Raw genomic sequence first — 27,531 nt, forward strand, 5'->3', positions numbered from 1 at the left:
CCAGGCTGTCGCATCTCAGGAAGACGAGAGGAGGCCGGGCTTCGTGCTGACGACCAGAGGCCCGGGCACCCTCCGGCCGCCTTTTGGGGGGCTGCACCTGGTGCTGCCCGTGTCCACTGAGGAACGCGGGGTCCCACTTTGGGAAGCAAGCGTCATTTTTGTGGTTATGGTTTTCATTTCATTCAAAATGTGAGAAATAACTTTTAAAAAAGGTCTGATACAGTTGCACCAGCAATCATCACTAAAATGTGCATTCAAATTTTCATTATACCCTATTTGATGTTTTGGAAGATAGTACCTATTGCTATTAATAAATCATGACAATAGATACCACTGAAGTCCCTGAGTTCATCTTGTCTGTGATCGCCCACCAAGGGGTGGGGAGCTTTGCTGGGTCGTGAGAGTGGGTGGAGAAGAGAGGGAGAAAACTCAGAGCAGAAAGGCAGGTGCGGTTCTGGCTTGGCGTTGGTTTTAAATCAGAGTCAAGGTTAGATCTGCGTCTCTAAACCCAGACCTAACGGCTCTGTCCTCTGGTCACCACATCAAGACCCAGAATGCAGATGGACATGCCTTCATCCTAGGTTGTAAACGGTGGCCGCTGCTTCCAGGCAGCCCTCCTGGGTGCATCAAGACTTTCACCGCACAACCTGCTGACCTGCAGCAGTGGGAGGGGCAGGGTGTGCTGTGCCCCTGCCCACCCGCCCCACCCAGATCGGGGACAGAGCCTCCCTGTGCGCCTGCCAGACCCAGACACTGACCAGACCGCCGGCTCTGCCGTCCGCGCCCACGTCTGCACCGTCCGCGCCCACGTCTGCACCCCGGTGGCTCGCCTCCAGCAGGCTGCTCGGGGTAGCACCAAACAGAGAAAAGCAAACAGAAGAAGCTGTCAGGCTGGGCGCCTCGAGCACACAGCGCCTAGTCAGGACGCCTCGAGGCTTTTCCTGGCTGGAAGCCAAGCGCGCACACTCCTCGTGAAAGAAGCAACAGTAAACCAGGGGGCCCGGCATTCCCGACCCCGTGCAGCGTGCGTTCACGTGTCAGCCGTCTACACGGATTCCGTGTGAAGCATGTTGAATCCACCATCGTAAGACCCCATTTTCCCTTTCCTCTTCCAGAGCATCAGTAATAAAACCTGGCACAAACTGCGCCTGAATGCAGAAAGTTAGGGGCTGACGGAGGCGCGTGGCTGGAGGGGGCCTCCCTGAGGCGGGTGAGGATGTGGTCCCCTGACCTGCACCCTCAGCCCAGGTAGGCTGCCCGCTACTGTGGCCCTGGGAGTCCCCTCTGAGCCCGCTCTCTGACCTGCAGCCCTGATGACTCAGAGGCCTGCGAGGGACAAGGGACCCACGTGCCCAGTGCCCAGACCCTGGCCAGTCCCACCAGGTGCCACCTCTCTGCCGATGCTAACAGCAGGGGCAGCCTTTGTCACCAGGCCGCGTCCCATCTGCCTCTCTCACCTGCATCCTGGAGGGCCTGGGAAGCTGAGGCCAGAGCCGAGGAGACTGTGGTCTCATGGGGAATTCGCTTCGGGGCGCTGGGACCAGAGGGTTATGCGTGGGGCCCGTTTCAGACCCCCCGGGGACGGTGACAAGGACGTGTCCCAGCTCCGTGGCTGTCAGTGGCCCCACGCCCTCTCCCCTGGGTCTCACAACAGCTCCGCCAGAACACGGAGTGATGGGGTCGTCACTGATTTCGGAGGTAACAGACTCTAGACCGGGTGGGAGACTAGGCCCCCAGCATTTCATCCTCCCTCCCGAGTAGCTTCTCCCGGAGAGGCGGGGCAGCTGGCAAAGTGCAGCCGACCCCCTGCCCCAGGGGTGAGCTCCGGGGGTGCTGGCACCAGCAGCGGGGGGCAAGTGGGGTTCCCTGGCATGGGTGCCCGCATGCTGGGACGGGACAGGTGTCTGAAAGCCCGGCCTGCCATTTGTCTTCTGTACACACGACACCGCAAACACCGAGGCAGAAACAAACAGCCTTTCTCCCTCCTGGGGAGCAGCTGCTTGACAAATTGCTTTCCTCGGGAAAGTGCTCAGGCCTGTGGGAGAACACATGATCATTAGAAACGGTGCCTGCCTTTGAGGTCTTTACAGAGCCCACACAGCTGAAGAATGCAACTGGTGGAAGGGTGGTTTCAGCCCTGGCTTAGGTGGGAACCCGGGAGTGAAGGGGAGGCATCCTGGAGGACTTCCTGGAAGTGGTGATTTGTGAACAAGAAGGGGAGGTGAAGGGGACGGGTCAACCCAGTCTCAGAGAGGGGAATTCTCCAGATGTCCAAAGTAGGTGGGGAAAGGAAGCTAGGGAATATTTCAGCTGGACCCGTGACAAGACGCTGCTTGGTGTGCTCGGATACCCTCTGCAGGCCCAGGGTGATGCGGCAGCAGTTTCTCCTTGTGCTGAGCCTGGACCTGGGGCAGAGCAGGGCCAGAAGCGTCTCCTCTCTGAACGTGCAGAGCAGAGCAGGGCAGCCTCGGCTCCCCCCAGCTGGAGCTGAGACCGTGGGTCCAGGACCCTCCCCTGGGCCTCAGGCTCTCGTGACTCCTAGGGTTTTACAGTCTCGCTTTCCGGATGCTCCGTGGGGATGTCGCCAAGCCCGTCACCCTCAGGGCCCAGGAGTCGTAGGCCCTGAAGAGCAGCCAAGAGCTTCCTGGAGGGTGGCGGCCCAGCCTGGGTGTCAGGGTGCAGAAGTAAGCCATCCTGCTGACCTCAGCTCTGAGTTTGGCTACAAACTCATCAACTTAGCAAAGACCTTTATTTTCACCAGATGGGTGGCCTTTAGTCATCTGTGTTTCTAAGAATCCAAAATCATCATGTCTGCGTGCGCATAATATGAGAAAATGTGAGCGAAATAAAGGAACCAACGAGGCAAGTGAGGGCTTTTGAGAACTTGGCCCGGCATCTTCTTCAATTTAAAAGTTTGCAGCTTTTCTTCGCTAGGAAAGTGAACAGAGTGTCTCCTATGCACACAAATTAAAAGCAAATTGCTCCCTGGGCCCAGGACCTTGGCTTCCAGGGTGTGCTGGTGTCACCTCTGGACCTGCCAAGGAGCTGCCCCTTCCCGCCTCGCGTGCAGGCCACGGATCAGCCAACAGAGAGGAGGCCTGGACTGTCCACCTCCCGGCTATGTCTGTCCCGCTGGGCGTGCATGCTCAGTTGCTTCAGGCGTGTCCAACGCTTTGTGACCCTGTGGACTGCAGCCGCCAGGCTCCTCTGTCCATGGGACTCTCCAGGCAAGAACACTGGAGTGGGTGCCCTTTCCTCCTCCAGGGGGCCTTCCCGACCCAGGCACCAAACCCGTGTCTCCTGCACTGGCAGGCGGATTCTTTACCACTAGCGCCACCTGGGAAGCCATAATTATTGGGGTTGGTTTAACGCAAACAAGAGAATAATATTTTGAAGATATCCAGTCAGCCTCTGACAGACAGGGCAGCAGGCTAATGGGGGCGGAGGTCTCCCAGGCTGAGTGTCACTTGCCGCACGAGGGGCTGGTCTCCGGCAGCTTCAGCTTTGGGACAGGAGCTGAGTTTGCATTTCCGAGGCCAGACCACACCTTCCCCTCCACCCCTCCCACCCCACCCCCCCCCACCCCCTCCCCGTATATATCGCCATTTCCCCCAACTCTCTGCCCTGATTAAAGGAGGGGAGAAAATCACTTACGCCCCTGAATTGCAACAACAAAGGCTGGGTTTCTCTTTTCAATCAAAACAGCAGGACGGCCTGATTCAAATGCTAATCGTGGGGCCTAAATTGGCCACTAAGAGAGGGAGACACTTTTCCCTGCAAATGCCCACAAGGCCACTCCTTCGCCCAAGAACCCGCGGGCTCCGCCCAGTCATCAGGCTGTGAGATCTGTGAAGTCGCTTCACGGAAACGGCTCCGAGGTGGTGTCCGGCCGGGCCAGCTCCGGAGCCTGTTCCTAGAGAAGAGACGAGGGCCTCCAGTTTGAACAAAGTTCTCCTCTTCCCGTTACACATCCAGGGAGAAGTGACAAGATCTGCGTGACACCGGGCACGGCGCTGGCGTCCACACCTCCGGTGCATCGTCGGTGTCACAGGAGGGGCTGTCACAGAAGGGCGCCCCCGGACGCCAGCTGAGTGGCCAGGGTGAGGCTGGTGCGGGGTGCCAGCGGGCCCCACGGGGCATCCGTGTGCTCCTGCCTGGGGAGGCAAATACAGCCTTTCTCTTCCTGAGACCGTCCCCCTAAGGACTCAGGCTGCAAGGGACACACAGCACGGACCGGGCCCGAGGCCACGCCCTGAACGGCAAGACTTGAACTGGGGTCACCGGCCCCAAGGCTGCCTGTCCCCAGCTGTCCCACCTCCCCAGCAAGCAGAGCGCTGGGGTGCAGCATGCTGGTGGGAGGACTGGGGTCGGGGGATGTGGCTGTGGGGAGCACAGCGGCAGCAAGGCCAGGTCAGAATCAAGATGAATTAGGGCAGCACCCAACCCTCGACCTGCAGCCTTTTCCAACAAAGGCTTCCGAAGTCTCGCCTGATGGAGAGGCTTGGAAACCTCCTCAGCTTCTCTCTGCCATTATCACAGTATGGGTCTGTTTTTGAAGAGTTCAGTCAGTTCAGTTGCTCAGTTGCGACCCCATGGACTGCAGCATGCCCGGCCTCCCTGTCCATCACCAACTCCCGGAATTTACCCAGCATGTCCATTAAGTAAGTGATGTCATCCAACCACCTCAGCCTCTGTCGCCCCTTCTCCTCCTGTCCCTAATCCCTCCCAGCATCAGGGTCTTTTCCAATGAGTCAACTCTTCGCATGAGGTGGCCAAAATATTGGAGTTTCAGCTTCAACATCAGTCCTTCCAGTGAATATTCAAGACTGATTACCTTTCAGATGGACAGGTTGGATCTCCTTGCAGACCAAAGGACTCTCAAGAGTCTTCTCCAACATCACAGTTCAAAAGCATCGATTCTTCGGTGCTCAGCTTCTTTTACAGTGCAACTCTCACATCCATACATGACCACTGGAAAAACCAGAGCTTTAACTAGCTGGACCTTTGTTGGCAAAATAATGTCTCTGCTTTTTATTATGCTGTCTAGGTTTCTCATAACTTTTCCTCCAAGGAGTAAGTGTCTTTTAATTTCATGGCTGAAGTCACCATCTACAGTGATTTTGGAGCCCCAAAAAATACAGTCTAACACTGTTTCCACTGTTTCCCCATCTATTTCCCATAAAGTGATGTGACCAGATACCATGATCTTAGTTTTCTGAATGCTGAGTTTTAAGCCAACTTTTTCACTCACCTCTTTCACTTTCATCAAGAGGCTCTTTAGTTCTTCACTTTCTGCCATAAGGGTGGTGTCATCTGCATATCTGAGGTTATTGATATTCCTCCCAGCAATCTTGATTCCACCTTCTGCTTCCTCCAGCCCAGTGTTTCTCATGATGTACTCCGCATATAGGTTAAATAAGCAGGGTGACAATATACAGCCTTGACGTACTCCTTTTCCTATTTGGGACCAGTCTGTTGTTCCATGTCCAGTTCTAACTCTTGTTTCCTGACCTGCATACAGATTTCTCAAGAGGCAGGTCAGACGGTCTGCTTTCCCATCTCTTGAAGAATTTTCCACAGTTTATTGTGATCCACACAGTCAAAGGCTTTGGCATAGTCAATAAAGCAGAAGTAGATGTTTTTCTAGAACTCTTGCATTTTTGATGATCCAACGGATGCTGGCAATTTGATCTCTGGTTCCTCTGCCTTTTCTAGAACCAGCTTGAACATTTGGAAGTTCACGCTTCAAATACTGTTGAAGCCTGGCTTGGAGAATTTTGAGCATTACTTTACTAGCATGTGAGATGAGCGCAATTGTGCAGTAGTTTGAGCATTCTTTGGCATTGCCTTTCTTTGGGATTGGAATGAAAACTTACCATTTCCAGTCCTGTGGTCTCTACTGAGTTTTCCAAATCTGCTGGCATATTGAGTGCAGCACTTTCACAGCATCATTTTTCAGGATTTGAAATAGCTTAACTGGAATTCCATCACCTCCAATAGCTTTGTTCATAGTGATGCTTCCTAAGGCCCATTTGACTTCACATTCTAAGATGTCTGGCTCTAGGTGACTGATCACACCATCATGGTTATCTGGGTCATGAAGATCTTTTTTGTAGAATTCTTCTGTGTATTCTTGCCACCTCTTCTTAATATCTTCTGCTTCTGTTAGGTCCATACCATTTCTGTCCTTTATTGAGCCCATCTCTGCATGAAATATTCCCTTGGTATCTCCAATTTTCTTGAAAAGATCTCTAGTCTTTCTCATTCTGTTGTTTTCATCTATTTCTTTGCACTGATCACTAAGGAAGGCATTCTTATCTCTCCTTGCTATTCTTTGGAACTCTGCATTCAAATGGGTATATCTTTCATTTTCTCCTTTGCTTTTCACTTCTCTTCTTTTTTCAGCTATTTGTAAGGCCTCCCCAGACAGCCATTTTGCTTTTTTGCACTTCTTTTTCTTGGGGATGGTCTTGATCCTTGTCTCCTGTACAATGTCACGAACCTCCATCCATAGTTCATCAGGCACTCTGTTTATCAGATCTCGTCCCTTAAATCTATTTCTCACTTCAACTGTATAATCATAAAGGATTTGATTTAGGTCATACCTTAATGATTTAATGATTTTCCCTACCTTCTTCAATTTAAGTCTGAATTTGGCAATAAGGAGTTCATGAACTGAGCCACAGTCAGTTCCCAGTCTTGTTTTGGCTGACTGTATAGAGCTTCTCCATATTTGGCTGCAAAGAATATAATTAATCTGATTTCAGTATTGACCATCTGGTGATGTCCATGTGTAGAGTCTTCTCTTGTGTTGTGGGAAGAGGGTGTTTGCTATGACCAGTGCGTTCTCTTGCCAAAACTCTGTTAGCCTTTGTCCTGCTTCATTCTGTACTCCAAGGCCAAATTTGCCTGTTACTCCAGGTGTTTCCTGACTTCCTACTTTTGCATTCCAGTCCCCTATCATGAAAAGGACATCTTTTTTGGGTGTTAGTCCTAGAAGGTCTTGTAGGTTGTCATAGAACCGTTCAACTTCAGCTTCTTCAGCGTTACTGGTCGGGGCATAGACTCGGATTACCGTGATATTGAATGGTTTACCTTGGAAACAAACAGAGATCATTCTGTCGTTTTTGAGATTGCATCCAAGTGCTGCATTTTGGATTGTTTTGTTGACCATGATGGCTACTCCATTTATTCTAAGGGATTCCTGCCCACAGTAGTAGATATAATGGTCACCTGAGTTAAATTCACCCATTTCAGTCCATCTTAGTTCACTGATTCCTAAAATGTTGATGTTCATTCTTGCCATCTCCTGTTTGACCACTTCTGATTTGCCTTGATTCACGGACCTAACATTCCGGGTTCCTATGCAATACTGCTCTTTACAGCATCGGACCTTGCTTCTATCAGCAGTCACATCCACAACTGGGTATTGTTTTTGCTTTGGCTCCATTCCTTCATTCTTTCTGGAGTTATTTCTCCACTGATCTCCAGTAGCATATTTGGGCACCTACTGACCTGGGGAGTTTCTCTCTCAGTATCCTATCATTTTGCCTTTTCATGCTGTTCATGGGGTTCTCAAGGCAAGAATACTGAAGTGGTTTACATTCCCTTTTCCAGTGGACCACATTCTGTCAGAACTCTCCACCATGACCCGCCCGTCTTGGGTGGCCCTACACGGCGTGGCTCATAGTTTCACTGAGTTAGACAAGGCTGTGGTCCATGTGATCAGACTGGCAGGTTTTCTGTGACTGTGGTTTTCATCGTGTCTGCCCTCTGACGGAGAAGGGTAAGAGGCTTATGGAAGCCTCCTGATAGGAGGGACTGGCTGAGGGGAAACTAGGTCTTGTTCTTGTTTTTTGCAGGGTTGGGAGGGTTTAAATCAGAAAAATGTGTTTTATTAATTTACTTTTTAAAGATGAGTTGGGTTGTGCTGCTCTAGGTGCAGAGTGCTGACCTCTCTATTGATGGCGTGCGGGCTTAGTTGCCTTGCGGCATGTGGGATCCAAGTTCCCCCACCAGGGATCAAACCCATGTCCTCTGTGTCAGAAGCTTGGAGTCTTAAGCATGGGATTTCCAGGGAAGTCCCATGTCTTAAAACAAAATGGTCGACTGGGCATCTGACACTTCTATGAATACGAAAATCTGGAAAACTAAATTTTGAGGGAGGGCTGAGAGGCGTGCATGCAGGCAGCCCGCCCCCAGGGAAGGGGCGCAGAGGCAGCCCCCGCGCACTCATGACCAGCGTCTGATCAGCACAGCATCTCCCTCCACGTGGGACCAGGGCCCTTCGGACATACTGAGCTGCCACGTCAACTCATGTGGCCCACGGCCTCGAGGCCTGCTCTGAGATTTACAACAGCTATTGTTTAGCTGTAAATCAACCTAGATATTACATGTCAGTGAAAACACCTTTTCACGTACCTCACTGCATAACTTGTCATTTTTATCTCCTACCTTGATGTTTAAACATCTTACCATCAAACTGTCAACACAGCATGGAGTGTATTTTCTATGTGACTAAAATGAGTGATTGAAGAGCTGATTGAAAAAAAAAAAAAGTATGTGTCTTTTTAATATTTGCTTTTGTGTCGCCCTTATCCACCCATCAGGCTTCCCAGGTGGCAGAGAGGTAAAGAATCCACCTGCCAATGCAGGAGACTCAGGACGCTTGGGTTTGATCCCTGGGTCAGGAAGATCCCCTGGAGGAGGGCATGGCTACCTGCTCGAGTGTTCTTGCCTGGAGAATCCCACGGACAGGGGAGCCTGGCGGGCCTCGGTCCTTAGGATCACAAAGAGCTGGACACGGCTGAGTGGCTGAGCACACACACCCACCAACCCCATGCTTGTGCATGGGTGGACCCTGCACCCACCAAGAGCCCAGCTGGGGTGCCTTGCTCACCAAGCTCCACACTCTGTCGCTGCTGGTGCGTGCCTGGACTTGGCTCCATTCTGCCAGAATCTGCATGTTTGCTGGGAGCAACGCTGATTTTAAATCTGCATCAGTAAGAGGCTTTAACAATTTGCAATCTGGAGGGAAGTGTTACATAATCCTCTGAGATAACCATCCCTTCGTCTCCTCTCTACCTCCACCTCCTACAGTCCCGACGACCCCAAAGGACAGGGGTTACTTTTGCTTGCTTTTTAGATTTACATTATGCTAGTAACTCCACTCCAGTATTCTTCCCTGGAAAATCCCATGGACAGAGAAGCCTGGAGGGCTACTGCCCATGGGGCTGCAAGAATCGGCCACAACTTAATGACTAAACATCAACAACAAATTCTTATTGATTAGATTTCATGATGCTTCTTTTGCTGGAAAGCAGTGTTGGTACCATATTGTGCAGTGACAGTTCTTTCATACCTCTGTGAAAACACCATGGATGTGATTGTGCAAAAGTTATCTAAAATGAGCATCCATGTATGTGTTAGAAAGAGACTTACCTCCTGGAGAACTCCATGTTAGCGAGCGAAGTGGAATACATCTGATGTAAGTGACTAAGATGCCTTTTACTTTGAGAGTCCTTCTTATCTGATTTACAGATAATCTTGGCCTGAAAGAAACGTTTTATTTTTATTGTTTGTGTCTTACCTCTGAGGCTGGAGTCTAAGGCTATCAAAGATGGGTCCTTCCTCCTCTTTATATTTCTAGTGCAGGGATTCATGTGTTACACACAGTCAGTGCACTGTGCTGCTGGAATAAGGAAGAACCTTTGTAACCTATTGCAAGTTAATCTCTAAAGGGACATTGACTGTAAGTTTAGATTATACATAGCGGCCCACCTTTGGGAACCTTGTCTTGCAGGTTAGGAGCATTGAGCTAAAATATCTTCCCAGGAAGCACGGTGGCCAAGCCCAGAAGGAGGCTGCCGGGGACCCCCCCAGGAGGCTGCCTGGGGCCACCAGACATGTGGCTTTCCTCCCTCCCCTTTTAGTATAAAGAAGCCTGACTTCTAACTCAAGCAGGATGGTTCTCTGGGACACCATCTTCTCGGTTTGGCGCCTTTCTTTGCCCCAGCAACTCGTCTCTCAGGTTACTGGCCCGTCTAGTACGAGCTTGGACTCAGTATCACTGTTTACTGTGTTGCGTAAACCTAGCAGTTACTCTCTGAATTTTGTATTTATAATGCTTTTGGATCTATGTCAAAATATTCTGGGTATGCTATAAATATTAATACTTAGACTTCCCTGCCCTGGCCTTCTGGTATAAACTAGTCGACAAGATAACGTTAATGCCACTGGCCTGCCAAAACATCTCACGGACAGCGGACTCCCAGGCTAAGACCTGCACGGACTAAAGCACAGGGTAATTAAGGGTAGCATCAAGCGCAGTATTCGAGACAACATTTTAAAAATTCAAAAATAGTGATGTGAATTATATCACCCTAAGTGTAGAAGAGGAGAAATGAAAAAAAAAAAAAAAACCCACAGAAAACAAAACATAGAAATAGTCAGAAAGCTAAAGTAATGGGTGGGCCAAAAAGTCCATTTAGCTTTGTCTATAAGATGTTATGGGAAAACCCAAACAAACTTTTTGACGAAGCAATAAAACCAACTGAATGCCAAGTGACAGAATATCAGGTTAGAGAAAATTCCAAATGGGTGAAAAGAAACCAAGAAACAAGTGGGACCAGGAAGGTGGAGGAAGGGAGGACTCAGAAATCAGGGCCGCTGGGTTGAGTTTTCAGCCCCCTAAGGCCTTGGTGGGGACGTGCACGGCTCACTTGGAGCCAAGGAAGGAGCTGAGCCCGTGAGCCATCCCTTAACTTCATGTCCACCAGACCAAGCCAGCACCAGTGGAAGAGTCCGTCTTTCAGACCGTCCCACAGCACCTGCTTACCACTTACCCCTTCGCTTAAGGAATCAGATTTCAAGATAGACTACGTTAGTGAGGGGCTTCCCTGGAGGCTCAGACACTAAAGAATCCGCCTGCGACACAGCAGAGCCAGGTTGGATCCCTGGGTCGGGAAGATCCCCTGGAGAAGGGAATGGCTACCCACTCCAGCATTCTTGCCTGGAGAGTCCCATGAATGGAGGAGATTGGTGGGGCTACAGTCCATAGAGTCGCAAAGAGTCGGACACGACTGAGCGACTAACACTTTCACTTTCATATTAGTTATAGGACAAGGTTTGTGTTACAAGTGAAAGGCATTAGTGTCTGTGTGTTTCCAGTTTACTTGTCCTGTTGGGGTGGCGGCTGTAATCTGGTCCCTAGATTTCTACACATGAATATTCATGGGATTTTACAGTCTGAACAAGCTGCTAAGAAGACCATCTTCTCAAACTCCCTCATTTGACTGCCAGCAGACGCCCCTGTGTGCTTTGTACACAGGAGGACCTTACTGAAGGTGTGGGTCTTTTCTGAGCCTGGGAAGATTCTGGAGCTTACTCCCTTAAACTTTAACCTATAAATGAATTAAACAGAGTCCGATGCCAGCTTTCCTAACCAACGACAGTAAACCTTTAGGGGAAAGTTTGTGCAGCAAAACTCCAGGAGTTTCAAGAATTCACTTGCATCCTAAGAAGCTCAAATATGGCTCAGGTTATCCTAACGTGGCCTTGACCTGCTCTTGGGAGATTGAGCCAGTGTATCCGGCTTTGAGGCTGGCACTTCAGATAGCGAAGATAACCCCTTTATCTTGGGGAAGGGAACCTTTGCTCAGCCCTCAGCCAGGCTTTGTGGCTATTCTCATGGTAAAGAAAAGCATTTGTCTGTGGTTTTTTTCTTCTTCGCCACCACTGAATTTCACTTTGAACCCCTGACACCTTGGGCCTTCTCTCAGGCTGAACGGGTGGAATCCACAGGCGCCCAGGGTGGGAGGAGGTGGGGTGGGGGTTGAGGGGGCGGGTGCAGGGACGGGGGAGGGCGGTCCAGCAGGGACTGAAGGGCACACACCCCCCCAGCTCACCTGCTCCGGGCCTCGGGGTCGCGGGGCCGCAGCTTCTCGCTGTTCACGCTGTTCCCTCCACTCCGTAAGCCGAGAAAGAAGGCCCTTAGGAGGAACGTGAGATATTTTTTAATAAGTATCCTCCCGTGTCACAGTTCACCGGCCCCGACAGCCGAGCGTGGCCCTCCAATTTCCACCACAACTCACAAAGTGGGTTTTGTACCCGGACCGGGGGCGGCGTGGGGCAAGGTTCCCTGTTATTTAAGGCTAAGGTTCCAAACGCAGCCCAGTGTGGCTGAGACCCACGTCTCAGTGAGGCTTCTCCCCGGTTTTAAGACGTGCGTGCACACGGTGCCGGGACCTCCCTTTCCGCGTTCTGACGGCTCTGCGTCTCATGCAGAGCGCAGCGGTGGAGCTGGACCTCGTATTCTCTGGTTAGGCAGGAATGGGGTGCTTCAGATACAGCGCAGTACTGACGACTTCCTCCGTATCTTCCTTGGCTCCTCTCACTGCTGGTTCTGCAAGCATGCTGGGCACCAGGTACAGGGTCTGCACGGCCGTCTGCCCGCTGTAGTGTGACGCCACTGCCGGGCCCGGCCGGGGGGCGGGGGCTCTCCGGGGCGGGGGCCCACTAGGGGCCCATTTTCCTCCTTACTCACAGGGCCCCAGCGTTGCACTGCGGTACAAAGCACACTGGTGAAGGAGGCTTCCTGGCACTCAGGGTGCCCAGGGGAACCTGGGTGAGTTTGGATGCTCGGGTGCCAATCACTGTTCCCAGGGCTCGGGAGCAGGTCAGCCTGCCCTTCCTGCTGGGTCCGGCTCCTCTCACACGGGCCCGAAGTGCTGGAGCCAGACGGGTGCCCTGTCGTCTCCAGCCCAGTGTCTTTGCCAGAAAGGGTCTGGTCTCTCCCACTCCAGCAGGCCTACCCTTCCAGTTCTCCCAACAAAACAGATTCAAAGTTTCCAAATATTTTATTTCCTTGTTTTAGTCAGAACTTGTGTATCTCAGAGTTTATAAGCATTCTCAAATACGTCCAGATCTGAGGTCTCTGACCCACTGTCCCTTTATAACCTGTATTCATTTTCTCTGCTCATTTTGGAAGTTACGCTGCTTTTTACATGTTTTTATATGTATACATATAATTATGCTAATATTATTATTAGCTCACCATTTGAGAGAAAGTTACAAACATAATGACCCTTTACTCATAAATATTTTATTATGTATTTCCCAGTAAAAAAAGTCATTTTCTTATACAACATCACTAAAACGACCAGATTTAGGAACTGAATATTGCTATAATGCTATTATCTGATTTTCAGCCTACATATTACCAACTGGTTTCTCTAAAGTGTTATACTTAATGTTTTAAGGACATGTTGAGATTCAGTCAACTAAGACAAAGAGATTTTATTAACACTCATAACTTGCTTTCAAAAGTGATCTGTGTCATAAAGGGAAAAAAATCTATGTGAGAGACAGATTCTATGGTGAGAAATAGGCTCAATCAACAAGAATTGTCTAAGCATTTGAGAAAACACTGGAAGAATCGCTTTGGCAGTACATCTACTAAAGTGGAACAATGCAGGGAAGACCAGCATGGCTCCTGCCCAAGATGGTCCATACATGCACGAGGTGGTCGCTATTCTTTCCAGAAAAGGAAAAAAGCATTTAAGTGTTATGGACTGGGTTATGTTCCCCCCAAATCCTTGTGTTGAAGCCTTAACCCTCTATGTGACATGTCTGGAGACAGAGCCTTTTAAAAAGAAAGTAAGGTCACCTAAGGATGGGGCCCTGGTCCAAGAAGACTGGTGTTCTTGGGGAAGAAGGGACACCAGGCTGCTCTCACGCAAAGGAAGGCCACGTGAGGACAGCCCTTTGCAAGCCAGGAAGAGATCTCTCACCAGGAACCCAGCCTGCTGGTGCTTTGATCTTGGCCTCCAGCCTCCAGAACTGTGAGAAATGAACTTCTGTTCTTTAAGCTGCTCGGCCTGTGGGATTTTGTTACGGCGGCTGTAGCAGAGTAATTCACTGGGTGAAGATAGTAGACTGTCCTTCTCAGGAGATTCTTAAATTAGATTTGACGCTTGAAGCAAACATTATAACACTATCTGATGCAGTGTTCCATGTGTGCAGAGGAAATACTCAAGACAATTTTATTTTAAAAGCAGAACGAATTAAGGACCTAAATGGGAGTAACCATTCAATACTTCACTCAGAGTGCTAAGATGTTGAGCAGGCCATGCTAAGTAACTTAAATGTGTCCTAATATCTAGAACAGCCACTAAGAAAGCTACATAGAATGATATGATCAAAAATGTTATACATAAATAAAAGTGGTATTTTAAAATATGCTGAGATAATCCAAAGGAAATCAAGAAAAGAAAAACAGAGGAATGCTAAACAGAAGAAGCAAAACAAAAATTGAAATGTAAGCAAACTTTTAAAAACTGGAATCATACAGAATTTGTTCTCTGATCACAATGGAGTCATTTCTCAAACCCACAAAGTACCAAAACTCAGCCAAAATGAGAAAGATAACCTTCTTAACTTCAGAAGTCTTAAAACAGTGAAAGAAGTTGAATTTAGAAATATCCAGTCCCAGATGATTTCACAAGGTAATTTTATCTAATATTTAAGTAAGAATTGGACTTCCCTGGTGGCTTAGACAGTAAAGCGTCTGTCTACAATGTGGGAGACCCAGGTGCAATACCTGGGTGGGGAAGATCTCCTGGAGAAGGAAACGGTGACCTACTTCAGTATTCTTGCCTGGAAAGTCCCATGGATGGAGGAGTGTGATGGACTACAGTCCGTGGGTCGCAAAGAGTTGGACACGACTGAGCAACTTCACTGTCTTTCTTTTCTTTCGAAGTAAGAATTAATGCAAATTTTATACAATCTCTCCAAGAAAATAGATGAGGAAGAAATGTTTGCCAACTCCTTTTATGAGGCTAGCTAGTATTTACCCTGACAGCAAAGTCCAGAATATGTTCTCTCTTCAAAAAAAAAAAAAAATATATATATATATATATACACGGAGTAATCTCTCTCATGAACGTATACTCAAAAATTCTCAACAAAATATTAGCAAACCCAATCCAGCCATGTATACAAAATGAGCAAGTAGAATTTCCAAATATCCAAAGCTAGATCAATATTGAAAAGTCAATCAGTGCAAACCAGCATATTAACAGCTAAGTAATCCATCGGCACAGAAAAATGATTTGGACAAATCCGGTACCCAGTGGCATAAAATCTCTCGGCAAACTGGGCATAGAGAGGTGCCTCCTCTCCCTCATGAAGACCATCTACAAAACCCCACAGCCACTATCACAATTACAGGTTAAAGACCGAATTTTCCTCCTTTAAGACTGCAAGTGACGCAAGGATGCCTGTGTTTTTAACTTTCAATTCCAATCATTCACTCTTGGTATATTGGAAAGTCGACCATCGTATATTAACCTTGTAACCATGAGCCACAGTATAATCACCTAATTCGAGGCATGTGAGGGTTCTTGGGAAGTTCGCCCTCAGAAATGTTTTTGCAAATATTTCCTCCCAGTCTCTGATTTGTCTCCTCACTCTTTTGACAGTGTCTCCTGGATTCCTGACCACTGCACCACCTTGGCAGCCTCCAAATATGAAAGGCAGACGTATAAGACTTCAAGAAGAGGACGCAGGAAGAAAGCTAGGTGACCTTGCTTTGGTAAGGAGTTTTTAAGCTGCCACACTGAAAGCAGCACAGTCCATGAAAGGAAAAGCTGATGCGCCGCACTTCATTAAAACGGAAAACATGGGCTCTGAGGGAGACGCTGCTAAACCACTGAAGGGACAAGGCAGAGAGTCGAGGAAATATCTGCAAAAACAGATCTGAAGGGGGACCTCCCTGGTGGTCCAAGGGTTAAGGCTTTGAGTTTCCACTGCAGGAGGCCCTGGGTTTCATCCCTAGTAAGGGAACTAAGATCCCACAAGCTGCAGCCAATAATAATCAAAATCAAGTCATTAAAAATATCTGAGGGTTTGTATTGAAAATATACAAAAGATACTTGAAAGTCAACAATCAGAAATCTGCACAATCAAAAAATGGGCCAAAGACTTAAAAGACTGCTGAGCAAAGAAGACACACAGAGAAGCATCTGAAAAGCTGCTCCACATCACATGGCATCAGGGAAACGCAAGTTAGAAAGAGATTCCCCTGCACACCTGCTGGAACAGCCAGTGTCAAACCAGCAAGGACCTGCTGCACAGCTCACGGAACTCCACCCAGTGCTACGTGGCGGACGGGAGGGGAGTCTGGGGGAGAACGGATACCCGAACACGGATGGCTGAGCCCGCCTGAAACTATCACCACGCTGTAAATCGGCAATCAGTTCAGTCGCTCAGTCGTGTCCAACTCTTTGCGACCCCATGGACTATAGCCAGGCCTCCCTGTCCATCACCATCTCCCAGAGCTTACTCAGACTCATGAGTGTCAAGTCGGTGATGCCATCCAACTGTCTCACAATCTGTCATCCCCTTCTCCTCCTGCCTTCAATCTTTCTCAGCTGCTGCTGCTGCTGCTAAGCTGCTTCAGTCGTGTCCAACTCTGTGCGACCCCATAGACGGCAGCCCACAAGGCTCCCCCGTCCGTGGGATTCTCCAGGCAAGAATGCTGGAGTGAGTTGCCATTTCCTTCTCCAATGCATGAAAGTGAAAAGTGAAAGTGAAGTCGCTCAGTCGTGTCCAACTCTTCACAACCCCATGGACTGCAGCCTACCAGACTCTTCCGTCCATGGGATTTTCCAGGCAGGAGTACTGGAGTGGGGTGCCATTGCCTTCTCCAATCTTTCCCAGCATCAGGGTCTTTTCCAATGACTCAGTTCTTTCATGAGGTGGCCAAAGTATTGGAGCTTCAGCTTCAGCATCAGTCTTTCCAATGAATATTCAGGACTGGTTTCCTTTAGAATTGACTGTTAATTGGCTATACTCCAATACAAAATAAAAAGTTTTAAAAGAAGAAAAGAATGGCCATTGTCTGGTCTGGAACACTGACAATTCCAAATGCTGACCAGGATCCATTCACTGCTGACAGGGAGTGCAGAGCGGTACAGGCACTTTGGAAGACAGTTTGGCAGTTTCTAATAACACTGAACATACTCTGACCACAAGATTCAGCAATGGTGCTCCTTGGTATTTATTCAAAAGAGGTGAATATTAATGTCCACACAAAGACAGATGTTTATAGCAGCTTTATTCATAATCACCAAAATTTGGAAGCAGTCAAGGTGCTCTACAGTAGCTGATGGATAAATAGCGGGGTTCATCCAGACCATGGAATATGGTTCAGCCCTAAAAAGAAATGAGACGTCAAGCCATGAAAAGACACGGAGGACCCTTACATGCATATTCCTAAGTGAAAGAAGCCATTCTGCAAAGGCTACAATACTGTACAAGTCCAACTGTATGGCATTTGGAAAACGTAAAAACCGAGGAGACGATAAAATGGTCATTGTTGCCAGGGGCTGAGGAGTGAGGGGGATAAATAGACTGGGCATAGGATTTTTAGGGCAGTAAAACTAACCAGTATGATACTAATGTGGTAGACACACGGCAGTGCACGCTTGACAAAATTTAAAGAATGTACACCTCTAAGAGCAAACCCCAATGCAAACTATGGGCTACAGTTAATAAAATGTGATGATTCTATCTTTACCTTGAAGAGTCTTGGCTAGACTTTCTAACTCTGCCAGGTAGCAACCTAGTCATTGTCGATTATCTCAGAGAAGGTCAGCATATTTGGAACTCTTTCCTTCCATTCATCACACACTAAAATCTTCCAAGTGTCTCATTCAAAATGGACCGGTAACCTCTGTGTGGTGCAAGAGTGCGTGGCCAGGGCCTGCCTCATGACACATGTCACTATAGCCATCCTTACACAGTTTATATTTTATTTTTATTAAATATCAGATTAATAACATCCTACATATCTTTGCCCACTTCTGGATTCCACTCATTTTGCCTGAGTTTGCCTAGGATGATTCAATGAATTAATTTCACATATGATACTGTATCTGGGTTTCCCAGGTAGCTCAGCGGTAAAGAAATTGCTGAGATTCGAGTTTGATCCCTGGGTTGGGAAGATCCCCTGTAGAAAGAAATGGCAACCCACTCCAGTATTCTTGCCTGGGAAATCCCATGGACAGAGGGACCTGTCAGTCTACAGTCCATGGGCCGCAGAAAGCTGGACACGACTGAGAGACTGAGTACACACACGCAGACACACGATGCTGGGTCTATAGCTTCGCCCCAGGTTCATTCTCCTTAATTCCTGCCAAAGCTGTCACTACATCAGCAATTGCATTTTCAATGATTTTCCATAATTTTTAAGTTATTGACTCTTTAAAAATATGCCTTTATTGTATACACCACGGGTGATATTCAGAAATGTTTTTAAAATGGAGTTGTACAGACAGGCTTCCCCGATGGCTCAGTGGTGAAGAATTCACCTGCCAGTGCAGGAGGTGCGGGTTCAGACCCTGGTCAGTAAAATCTGTCTTAGCCAAGAGATGCGGCGCCCACTTGGGAGGATCCGAGACAAACCAAATATGGATGCAAACCAGGGAAGTTACAACAACTGACCAAAGAGACCTGGGAGAGCTACTCCTGAAAGTAATTCAAACCGCCCGAGGGCACAACTCAGCAGCTCTTTCCCTGAGTCTGCCCCTGTGTCTATCCACACATACTGTACTTTTTTCCTCTTAATGAATACTGGTTTCACTATTTTCTGTCTTTTCTGCAAAGCTGAAGGGCCAGGGCCTTGTCACTGACCACTGGTCTAGCGCTCGGATCTGAGACTCTCTCTGCGGCGACGCCGGCTTCGGTCTCTGGCAGGGAAGCCAAGCCCCGCTCCAGACCTGCAGGCTGAGGCCCCGGGGGATCCGGAAAACCCTTCAGTCCTGACACAATCCCAAGGTGAGCGGGGGGCGGGAGCCCTCCGCGGATGGAGGTCAGCCTGTCTCCCGAGAGGAGAGGGTGGTCAAGAATGCCCCTCCAGGGGTCCCGTGTTGCCCAGCAGGCAGGGGGCAGACCGGGAGCAGGACAGCGGCCTCTGGAACCACCTGCTGGGAGATGGGTCTGCTGCCTGTGGAAGGGACCCGGGGCTACGAGGGGTGGGCTGGGGTCTGCAGCACCCCCGGCGAGGACCACAGGCAGGGCTCGGAGCTCGGGAAAAGCAGAGAGAAGCGCCCTGCCCGCCCCCGGGCGCTTTGCAGGAAGGTTTGTAGACGCCGCAAAATATAAATTAGAAGTCCCAATCGCATACTCACTGTTGACTCAAATTAACCAGTGACTCTCACGCTGTTTTCCTTAAACCATTTTCCCCGGTGAACGCAGCTGACGCGGCTATGACCGAGGGCCTGAGCCCTTTCAAGTAGCTCCTTCATCAGGCCGAGCAGATAGCGGGTGGTGAGGCGGTGCGGGTGGGCTGGGCTGGGAGCCATCGCCTGGGGCTCCCTGCTGTTCCGGTGTTAACACACCTAGGCGGGATCAAAGGCTGCCTGCCCATCCCGGTGCTCTCCACGGGGGAGGGAGAAGTCTAATATCATTACAAATAAGCTGCAATTTGGCATCATCGGCAACTGTGACAGTCGGTTACGGAGGTGGAGGTTTATGGAGACCAGCTTGTAGGTGCTGTGCTCAGCCGTGTCCGACGCTTTGCGACCCCATGGACGGCAGCCCGCCAGGCTCCTCTGTCCCTGGGATTCTGCAGGCAGGAATACTGGAGCGGGTGGCCATTTCTTCCTCCAAGGGATCTTCAGTTTACTACAAGCCAATTGAGGAAATCGCTGCAACTTTTCTATGGAAAACTTCCAGTCTTTGTGTCTGTCAAGATGTGGTCTCAGACCTGCCTGTTTCAAATGGTCTAGAAATCATTTTGAAGGTAAACGCCATTTCATTTGTCACCCACATCACATGCAGCCCAATATGGTATACCTCGCTGAATAGGCAACATGGTCCTATTGATTAACTAAAAGGACAGGGAAAAGGAAATATATATACACACATATGTGTGTGTGTGTGTGTGTGTGTGTGTGTGTGTGTGTAAAAGGGCATCTTACATGTCAGACTCTGTTAGAAGCTTTCTTGTAATTATCATCTGCTCCAATGTATATTCCATAAACGATGTATGGAGTGTTTGCTAAGACCTGTGCCAGCCATGGTGGGCCCGTTGGAGGGTGTCACGGACAGGATCCTGTCCCCAAGAGGTCTGAGTTCCTCAGGAGATACAGATGTCATTAACCAAAGAGCCACAGAAATACATCCGAAAAACTGCAGCTGGGTGAGGGCTCCTGAGGATGGGGACCCCAAAGCTGAGAGCCTCGGAGAGAAGGAGGGTGGGGTAGAGGGGAAGGGAGGAGGGCCAGGGAGGAGGGCCAGGGAGGAGGGAGCAGGAGGGAAAAGTGTCTAGGAGGCCCCAGTGCAGACCCCCTTCATCTACTTCAGGACCCAACGGCCAGTGAGATGGGAGTTGAGGACACAGAGGCTCGAGACTGGGGCCTTCGCCTTTATCTTAGGAGCACTGGGCCAACACTGAAGTATTTTGAGGGCGAGGCTAACAGGATGCTGGGGGCCCCTTTGAAGTGACTCTGCTAATGAGCATGGGTAACAAAGAGCAGAGTGGACACAGAGGCTGCTGGGCTGGGTGCAGACGATGTGGCCGGGCCCAGTGTGGGAGGGGGCAGGGACGGACAGCAGGCCTGGCCTCGGCCACCTTGAGTCTGGGGTGTTAGTCACAAGGGTGGGGGATCTCGGCGGGGGGAGGAAGAGAGTGTTGAGGGGACAGTGCCCAGGGTTCTGGCCTCGAAACCGTCCCTGGGGGTGGCCACACTGAACGCTCAGGAGGCCCTCGCAGTTCACCCTGCGGTCACAGTGAGTGACCGAGAGTGTAGCTTCTGGTGCTCCCAACCGGTGGGGCGCTTCCCCACCCCAGAACCTCCCTGAAACCCCACTGAACCACCCACCAGACTAGCCCTCAACGCTCCTTGAAATACGCCCACAGGCACCAGGGCCAATTCAGCCAGACGGCAGGAGCTGCTTGTGTGACTGCGTGGCTCCAGCCATCACCAAAGTGGTGGTCGTCGGGGGTCAGCTGTGTTAGTTCCCGTCCAATGCCAAGTACAGCTATAATTAAAGTTATAGAATTTAATGAACTATTTACATACACTGGAAAAGTATAACTGGAAGGGGTGGAACCACTATCGCTTGTCTCGACAAACAGAGCAAGGACTGTTGTTTCATGACCACTATGCCAACTGCTTTGGGAAGGCACATACAGGTAAGTCACCTAAAAGACCACCAACGGACTGGGTCAGGGGAGAAAAAGAAGAGGGTCTGAAAAGGATTCTGCATTTAGGTCTGGTGCCAGGAGGGTTTAACTAATCAGGTAACCAAAGATCTGAAACGTGAATAGTGTGTTCAAGTTGCTGGTGATGCAAGAAAAGCCACAGGGAACTAATCTGCAAACCCGACTTCAAAGGAGAAGCCTTGACCCCGGCAAAAAGCTGTTGAATGAATCTATGATCGTATCTTTCGCTTTAAACGCATTGTTTAGTCGCTGAGTCGTGTCTGACTCTTGTGACCCCATGGACTATAGCCCGCCAGGCTCCTCTGTCCCTGGGACTTCTCAGATAAGAATACTGGAGTGGGTTGCAATGCCCTCCTCCAGGGGATATTCCTGAGCCAGGAATCGAGCCCAGATCTCTTGCATTGCAGACAGATTCTTTACTGACTGAGCTACGAGGGAAGCCTGAAATTGATGAGTGCAATTTAAAAATGTGAGCTCCACGTCCAGAAGAAGTAACCGGGGAGAAGTCAGTCTACAGACTCCTGTACGGCGCCATCACAGGAACCACTCAGACAAAACAGAAAACGCAGAGTCCAAATGTCCTTGAAAGTGGAGTCTGTGAAAATGATGGTGCTCCAAACAAGTTGGGAGAGAATGGATTTAATAACCGATGGATTATAACAGGCAGGTTTAAGGCAAACGGCTAAATATTTTGTAAATATAATTCAGATCTCTGCTTCAATCAGATAAACATAGAACATGGAATCATAAAAGCGCTACGCAATATGAATCACAGTTTATCGTGGCTTTCCAGTGGGCACACTGGAAAGAAATTTTTGGGGAGGCGGGTGGCCCCTGGCACCTATATGTCTTCAAGCTCCTCAGAGGTCTTCACCCTTCAGCCAATGTACAAAACCACAACACAGGTCAGTGTTTATATAAGATTTGCTTTGGGAAGACGTGCTACAACAAAGGAAAAGACTGAAACTTCTAAATCACCTAATAATGGAAACTGTCTCTGCTTCCACAAATTTAAACTATATAAGCATCTGGGACTACCCTGGGGGCCCAGTGGCTAAGACTCCGCACCCCAATGCAGAGGCCCAGGTTTGATCCAATGAACTAGATTCCACATGCCGTAACTAAAGACCTGGAGCAGTCAAATATCTAAATTAACCAATTTTTAAAAATATATACACATTAAAAGGGAATTGACACACTGCATGTATAACGCTGATGCGAAGAACTAACTCACTTGAAAAGACCCTGATACTGGGTAAGATTGAAGGCAGGAGGCGAAGGGGACAACAGAGGATAAGTCAGCTGGATGGCATCACCGACTCAATGGACATGAGTCTGAGTAAACTCCGGGAGTTGGTGATGGACAGGGAGGACTGGCGTGCTGCAGTCCATGGGGTTGCAAAGAGTCGGACACGACTGAGCAACTGAACTGATCTGAACTGAACTGATATATAATGTGTATTGGACATTTGTCTAGATAGAAAAAGGAAAAAATGTTAAAGTAAATTGGACATTAGGCACCCTCTTGAAGTGCTCATCATCACTCATTCACTCAAAACATGTATTAAGTGCTTACTGCATGCCAGCCTCTGTTAGATGCTGCTGCTGCTAAGTCACTTCAGTCGTGTCCGACTCTGGGTGATCCCATAGACAGCAGCCCACCAGGCTCCCCGTCCCTGGGATTCTCCAGGCAAGAACACTGGAGTGGGTTGCCATCTCCTTCTCCAATGCATGAAAGTGAAAAGTGAAAGTGAAGTCGCTCAGTCGTGTCCAACTCTTCACAACCCCATGGACTGCAGCCTACCAGGCTCCTCCACCCATGGGATTTTCCAGGCAAGCGTACTGGAGTGGGGTGCCATTGCCTTCTCTGCTGTTAGACGCTAAATGAGAATAAAAAGATAATTTTTTAAGAAGTGAATTAACAAACTTGAATTTTTTGCAGCCGTATGACTGGCACAAGATGAATATTCCAATGAAGAGGTCGTAGAACTCAAAAAGAAATAGAATCATCAACACACGTGTGTGTATACACATCCCCTCCAACACAGAAATGGCCTTGATGAAGGCGATCTGCAGAACACACATCAGTGAAGCAATGGAAGTGCGTTCCATTTCACCAGGAATGAAAGAAATGCAAAACTAACCTTTGTTATGTGAAATATTGATTAAATGCATTTTTTAATTGAAATGCTTCTGTGTTGGCCGTCGTGTGAAGACTGATGCTCTCTTATTGTGGAAGCCCATGGAGACGTGGAGAGCTTGCAGATACATCCTGCACCTGACCTCAGCAACTCCACTCCTGAGTCCATCTCACGATGCTCCCCTGTGACTGCTGCGACAAAGTGTCTCTCCCGCTCCGAGGCTCAGCGCCCCTTCCGGGAGCACCCCCGGCAGGAAGCCCAGCAGCCTCTGCACACCGCCCCTGGCACTTCTGCTTTGGGACTCTTTGTCTGCCCGTGTCCTCTTTCAGAGAGTAGGCACCTAGCACATAGCCACGATGGATTTTGTCTTTATGTCTCCAGCCCAGGGCACGATTCTTGGCTTACAGCATGTGCTCATCACATATCTAATGAATCAAAGACTCTGCAGAACTGTTGTGGTAAATAATACAATCGTGATTCCGCCAGCCATCCACAGAAGGGGAGAGTGGGCGGCCCACAGGGTGACAGACGTATGGCTCAGTGCTGACCCGCAGAACCTTCCCTGCCGCCTGTCCTTTTTTTGGAAGCACAAATAGCTTTAATGATTTATGGTAAATAAAATGAAGCTTGACTGTATGATTGAAACACGAAAATAATTACAAGTATGTTGTTGTTCAGTTGCTCAGTCTTGTCCAACTCTTTGTAATCCCAAGGACAGCAACACACCAGGCTTCCTCTTCATTCACCTTCCCCTGAAGCTTGCTCAAACTCATGTCCATTGAGTCAGTCATCTCATCCTCTGTCGTCCCCTTCTCCTCCTGCCTTCAATCCTTTCCAGCATCAGGGTCTTTTCCAAGGAGTCGGCTCTTCACATGAGGTGGCCAAAGTATTGGAGTTTCAGCTTCATTATCAGTCCTTCCAATGAATATTCAGGACTGATTTCCTTTAGGATGGACTGGTTGGATCTCCTTGCAGTCCAAGGGACTCTCAAGAGTCTTCTCCAACACCACAGTTCAAAAGCATCAAATGTTTGGCACTCAGCCTTCTTTACGGTCCAACTCTCAAATCCACACATGACTACTGGAAAAACCATAGCTTTGACTATGCGGATCTCTGTCAGCAAAGTAACGTCTCTGCTGTTTAGTATGCTGTCCAGGCTTGTCAGCTTCTCTTCCAAAGAGCAAGCATCTTTTAAATGGCTGCAGTCACCATCTGCAGTGATTTTGAAGCCCAAGAAAATAAAGTCTGTCCCTGTTTCCATTGTTTCACCATCTATTTGCCGTGAAGTGATGGGATTAGATGTCACAATCTTAGTTTTTTGAATGTTAATTATAAGTGTATTTATACAGAAAATACAAGCTTTCAAGAGATTAACATTAATTAACTGCTGTCAAAATAAAGATTTAAGGAGACCAAAAATAAAACTGCTTAATGAAAAGTGAAGCAAAAATGAAAGTCGCTCAGTCATGTCCCGTCTCTTTGCCACCCCATGGACTATACAGTCCCTGGAAATCTCCAGGCCAGAATACTGGAGTGGGTAGCCTTTCTCTTCTCCAGGGGATCTTCCCAACCCAGGGATCAAGCCCAGGGCTCCCACATTGCAGGTGGATTCTTTACCAGCTGAGCTCTCAGGGAAGCCCATAGTAGGACACAAAAACAGCAAAGAGGGAGGGGGACAAACCAAGAAAATTAATGAAGGAAAGCGAGTGGCAGGCGGCCAGAAGCATCTCACAGACCGGGGTTTGGGTCGAGGGGCAGACAGTACAGTGGCCACTAGCCGCCTGGGACTGCTGAGCATTTGAGAAGTGGCTGCTCAACCACGGGATTAGATTGTTAATGTTACTGGAGCTCCAATCCTTTAGCCACCTAATGAGAAGAGCCAGCTCATTGGAAAAGACCCTGATGCTGGGAAAGACTGAAGGCAGTAGAAGCGGGTGACAGAGGATGAGATGGTTGGAGGACATCACCAGGCCAACGGATATGAATTTGAGCAAGCTCCGGGAGATTGTGAGGGACAGGGAAGCCTGGTGGGCTGCAGTCCCTGGGGTCACAAAAGAATCAGACGTGACTTAGCGACTGAACAACAACAACTGTATGAAACTGAAATGTAAGCAGCCACAGGTGGCTGGTGGCTGCAGAACTGGACAGCAAAGGTTGAGACCCATGCCTTTTTCCCCGAGAGTGGGAATGGAGTCCCAGGCAATTCAGGGATTGGTCTGAAGTCTTACAGCCAGACACGGAGCAGTTCAGTGATAGAAATGGAAGGATCCCTGGGTTGGTTTCTAGGTTAATTTCCACCCCACAAAAAGGGTGTACGTATTTATGTTCCTTTTAATAGTCTTGAAGGAAAAGTAACAGACTGTGAGATTCTTTGTTTCCTTTAAATATTATGCTGGCCTGGAAGCAGTCTTTTATAATGACCCTAATTCTTATTTTAGAATTGAACATCAAAGAGTTTAAATCTGCTCCATTTTGCCTGCTAAGCTGCTAAGTGTCTTCAGTCGTGTCCAACTCTGTGCGACCCCATAGATTGCAGCCCACCAGGCTCCCCCATCCCTGGGATTCTCCAGGCAAGAACACTGGAGTGGGTTGCCATTTCCTTCTCCATTTTGCCTCCCTTTCTTTAAACAGAGTTAAGATCATTGTTAAGTTGTTAAATGGTGCAACAAACTAAGTTACACCTGGAAATCACAAAACTGCTGAATAAGAGGCATGTTATGGAATTTGAAAAGAATCCTTTATGCTTTTCTCATGCGCATGGTTCAAACTTCAGACTCAAACCCCACAACCCAGCAAGGTCTCCTGAAGATCCGCTCTATGGGATTCACACATACACACAAACACACACACACACACACACACTCTCCAGGACATCGCATGCTAAACTGTGTAAAAGTGACAGAACAGCTAAAACCCTGAAACCCTTTCCTTAAACAAAGAGAGGAATACTGAAAACAAAGTGGGAAGGAAAAGCGCTCAACAGAAGTTAAACCTGAGACGTGAAAATCAGAGGAAAACGCAGTGCCAAAATTCTATTCACTTTCTTTCCGTTTTTCCTTTAAGGACAACAGCCTGAGTAAGCTCAGGGGGACAAAATGGGGGGCGCAGTGATGGCTTGTACCCTTTACCCTTCAACTTGAATCCAGAGAGCGCTCTGCACGCGTGTGGGTGTGCGTTGGCAGAGCATCACCCCTGGCTACACACCTTCAAAATCCACACTTCGCATCCGCTCCCTACAGATGCTGTCTCTGAAATGAAGGCCCCTGGGCTCTGGGATTAAGAGGCCGAGAGCCGCGCGGCCCTGCAGTGCGGGGAGGAAGTGGACCTGTCCTTGTAAAGTCAGCCTACGGTGGCTGGCAGCATACCTGGGACATCAATTCGAAAAGGAAAACGGAAGTGGTCAAAGTCATGCTTTTTTGTGAACTTCAAAGGTTCTCTCCCTCCCCCCTCTTTACATTTTACTGTCTGGTGAGCTGACTGTCTGCAGCTGTTGGTAGAGACTGTGTCCCCCGGCGTCAAACCTGCCTCCTCACGCCCATAAAACTGCAGCAGGGGACCCGGCGGCAGGTGTGGGAGGCAGGGGCCAGGACGCCCTCGCGATTTCCCTCGCGCCGCCTGCTGTGCCGCGGAGACCCGCCTCTCAGCTCACCCAGCCAGGCTCGCAGCTCCTCAGAAGGACCCCCCGGATTTCCGTGCTCCGCGTGCGGGGGGTGTGCGGAAACCAGTCTCATGTCCCTCTTTCCTGGATCCGCCTGCCCGGCAGGACATGGTAGTGCAACTCACATTCACCAAAACCCAGGCCGCTCGGGGAGATGGTGAAGGACAGGGAGGCCTGGCGGGCCGCAGTCCGTGCGGCTGGAGTCGGACACGACTGAGCGACTGGCTGACGACGGACCGCTGATGGGGGGAAGCAGACAGAAGCCAAGTCAAGCCGGCGTTTATAACCCACGTTAAAAAAATGCCTTAAACAGCATCAGGTACCATCACAGATGCTTCTGAAATCCACAGAACCAGGCTCTGGTTCTTCTTCAAACTGGGAGAGATGAATAAACACCGCATGTGTTTTTGGAGATGTCAGGACTTCAATAGTAAGGATGAATTGCTTGCCCTCTTCCTCTTCTTTTAGTGATGGGAAATGAATTACTACAGATGACATATTAG

General features: G+C 49.0%; 1 non-coding gene across 1 annotated transcript; it reads left to right on the forward strand.

The window, feature by feature from the left end:
* The first annotated feature begins 13,433 nt into the window (after window positions 1-13,433).
* LOC138090027 (U6 spliceosomal RNA) lies at window positions 13,434-13,536 on the forward strand. Its single transcript, XR_011145851.1, has one exon. It is a non-coding gene; the product is annotated as a U6 spliceosomal RNA (small nuclear RNA).
* The last annotated feature ends 13,995 nt before the right edge of the window (window positions 13,537-27,531 follow it).

This window comes from Capricornis sumatraensis, chromosome 13 (genome assembly GCF_032405125.1).
Source record: "Capricornis sumatraensis isolate serow.1 chromosome 13, serow.2, whole genome shotgun sequence".
Taxonomy (NCBI): Eukaryota; Metazoa; Chordata; class Mammalia; order Artiodactyla; family Bovidae; genus Capricornis; species Capricornis sumatraensis.